This window comes from Cornus florida, unplaced genomic scaffold (assembly GCF_030987335.1).
Source record: "Cornus florida cultivar Cherokee Brave unplaced genomic scaffold, ASM3098733v1 CherokeeBrave_3.0.0_Hap2_Chr11, whole genome shotgun sequence".
NCBI lineage: Eukaryota > Viridiplantae > Streptophyta > Magnoliopsida > Cornales > Cornaceae > Cornus > Cornus florida.
Window position 1 is genome coordinate 24,046,226 of NW_026775581.1, and position 3,536 is coordinate 24,049,761.

A 3,536-nucleotide genomic window follows, 5' to 3' on the forward strand; every position below is an offset into this window, starting at 1 on the left:
CTTCCAAGTGAAGAACCTTATAAGCATTTGGATGAGTTTCTTGAAGTGTGTTCCACTGTGAAATACACAGACATGCCAGAAGAAGTGTTAAGGCTTAAACTTTTTCCTTTTACCCTTAAAGACAAGGCAAAATATTGGTTCAACAATCTTAGGCCTTTTTTGATAACTTCTTGGGCGGAAATGCAATAAGAGTTCTTGAAAAAGTACTATCTGGTTTCTAAGACCAATGCCATAAGAACTTCCATTAGAGAATTTTCTCAAGGGACGGGGAAATGTTTCATGAGGCATGGGAAAGTTTTAATGATTTGCTAAGAAAATGCCCACATCATGACATACCTAAGTGGCAACTAGTTCAATATTTCTTTGAAAGTTTACCGGATAATCACAAGCATATGGTTGATGCATCAATGGGTGGTTCTTATCTTGACAAACATGAAAATGATGTGTGGCAATTGTATGAAAGTATGAGTGAAAATTCCATGCATAGGTCCTTATCTTCTAAAAATGGTAGAAATCTAGGAGGAAGGAAGAATGTTGGTTTGTATCAAGTTGACAACTCTAATGATATAGTCGCCGAGATGAAATCCTTATCTCAAAGGTTTGATCAATTCATGGTTAACCAAAGCTCGGCAAATGAAATGCCTTCCGCCCCTAATCATGTTCATCATCATTCATCTAATGAATCATGTATGACTTGTTCAAGTGTCTTGCATTCTACTTCTAATTGTCCCCTTGGACATATGCAAAATGAAAACCATGAGCAAGTCAATGCTATTTTTGCTAACCAAGGGAATAATTCCTATGGCAATCATTACAATCATAGTTGGAGAAATCATCCAAACTTTTCTTGGAAAAGCCAAGGGAAGGCTCAAACCCTCCCCAAGGTGGTTTTTAAGGGAAGTATGTTCCACCTCCGATATAAAGCCAAGGTTCCCAAGGTTTTAGATCATCATTTCAATCGCATGGTAATCAATTTTCTAATTCTCATTTTCTTAATCAACCATCATATTCTCAAGGAAATTCTAGGAGTCCTACTTTTGAAGAGAAAGTTTTGATCGCTCTAGGCACTCTAGAGGCGAACACTCAGTTGCTTCATTCTCATTCTCAATCCATTTCTAAGCTAAAAACCCAAGTAGGGCAAATAACTAGTACTTTAAATGCTAGAGAGAAGGGGAAGGTGCCTTTGAATGCCCCACCAAAGTAACAATGTGTTGTGGAGACTCATTCCTCATCGGAATGTCCTATAATAGAGTATGTTAATGCGGTGACAACCTTGAGAAGTGGGAGAATCATTGACAACCAAGTAGGTGTGTCCAATAAAGAGAGTGAACCGGTGTAGCCCAAAGTTGACACCCATCTCATTTCTTATCATATTCCTCCTTCATTGCATATGTATGATCATTCAAATGAGAAAGTGTCAAAAAGTGATTTGAAAAGTGAGTTCAAAAATGATTTGAAAGATGAATCAAAGCATGATTTGAAAAATGATTTGAAAAATTCTTGTGTTAATGATGTTTCAAAGAAGGATTTTGAAAAAGTTTTTGAGCCAAGAGCTCCATTTCCAGATGCCTTGAAAGGATCTATTTACCTTGACAAGCAAAAGACAAAGACAAATGAAATCATTGATGTGTTTAGGCAAGTGAAGGTCAACCTTCCGCTTTTGGATGCAATCAAGCAAATTCCGGCTTATGCCAAGTTTTTAAAAGATCTTTGCACCCAAAAGAGGAAGAACAAAAGCCAAGCACCTAGGAAAGTGGTCTTGACCGAGAAAGTGAGCTCTATTTTGCAACATAACACTTTTCCAAAGTTCAAAGACCCCGGTTCACCTACTACATCTTGTGTCATTGGTGACCATGTCATTAATCGGGCTCTCTTAGACTTAGGAGAAAGTGTTAATCTTCTTCCATACTCAGTATATGTCAAATTAGGCTTAGGAGACTTGAAACCGACATCGGTGGTTTTAGTTGCCGACCGATCCATAAAAGAGCCTAGGGGTATCATTGAGGATGTATTGATTAAGATTGATAAATTTTTCTTCCCCGTTGATTTCGTTGTCATTGACATGGAACCGGTCCCGAATCCTAAGAGCCAAATTCCCATTATCCTTGGCCGTCCTTTCTTGGCAACCGCGAATGCCAACATTAATTGTAGGACGGGGATAATGAAGATCTCATTTGGCCACATGAAGGTGAAGTTGAATATCTTCAATCCAACCCCAAATTCATTTGACAAGCATGAAGAAGTGAATGTTGTAGAGAAATGTCATGCTAATAAATGTGAAGGAATAGAGTCTTTGCTTGAAACCAAAATTTCAAAAGGGTTATCTTCAACCCTGAATTCAAAAAAAGTTGTTTCAAAATCTTGTTTTGAAAGGGCATGGAAGCCCAAAGATCACATTGAAAAAGGACCAACAAGTTTCTTTGAGCCTAATCCAACAAGTTCTCTAGGGAACCATTTGTTGGGTGGAGTTCAAAATACTTATCACCCCATTAAGGAGGGGATGCACTACAAGATGTTTGATCCGGGCTAAAAGAGCCCAACGTCTTGATAGAGATGTTAAAGACTAGTACATTTCGTAAGGTGTCATAAACCTATTCCTCCCTCATTTCTATTTCAAATTTCATTTCTTCCAAAGTCTAGATATTTACTTTAGGTTCATACACATTGCTAGGAACTGTGATTAGGATTGCATGCACTTTCATGTTGAAAATGGACATTTTGTTCCTGTTCGATCGATCTCAAAAGAGGTTCGATTGATCGAACTCCATACCTGCATCCAATCACCTCTCTGTCCAATCGTTTGAAGAAAACCTGTATATTTCAGCTCTCTGTCTGATCGAATCGATCGATCTAGATTCATCTTGGATCGATCTACAGTCTCAACACTTAGAAAATTTTTGAACCTGCATCCAAAGACCTCTCTGTCTCATCGTTCGAACATGTCTGTAGATTTTTGCATGTTCGATCAATCGGAGTACTTCTGAGATCGATCTTGGAGAAATCGATCTCTGCTCTTTGATTTACTATTTGGACTTTGACTTTGACTTTTGTTTCGAATTTAAAAAAAAAAGAAAAGAAAGAGAAATTGTCAAAAATACAAAAATATTTCTGTTTATTTTATTTTTATTTTTATTTTGTTTTGAAAAACTTAAATATTTTCAATTTTCCATTTTTAATTTTCCATTTATTTTTATTTTATTTTATTGATTTTCCAAACAAAATCCAAAAAAAGAAAAAACATTTTTGATTTTTAATTTCTAATTTTTAAAATTTAATTTTCTAAAATTCAACATAGTTTTAATTTTTAATTATTTTTAATTCAGAAAAATCCAAAAATTTTAAAACTAATTTTGTCATTTAAGAGGAGAGATCGATTCCAGCTCGATCAATCTAAGGATTCAGTTCGATCGATCGAACTGAAAAGGAAATGTTTTTAAAAATTGAACCTAGGGTCATTCGATTGATTTCAAAGAAATCGATCTTCAAACCCTAGAGCCCATTGCTGCTGCAAACCTTCTCTTCCATCTCTGGCGAAC

General features: G+C 36.1%; 1 pseudogene; it reads right to left on the minus strand.

Moving 5' to 3' along the window:
- Positions 1-236: 236 nt before the first annotated feature.
- LOC132287325 (small nucleolar RNA R71) lies at positions 237-334 on the minus strand (annotated as a pseudogene).
- Between the last annotated feature and the right edge of the window lie 3,202 nt (positions 335-3,536).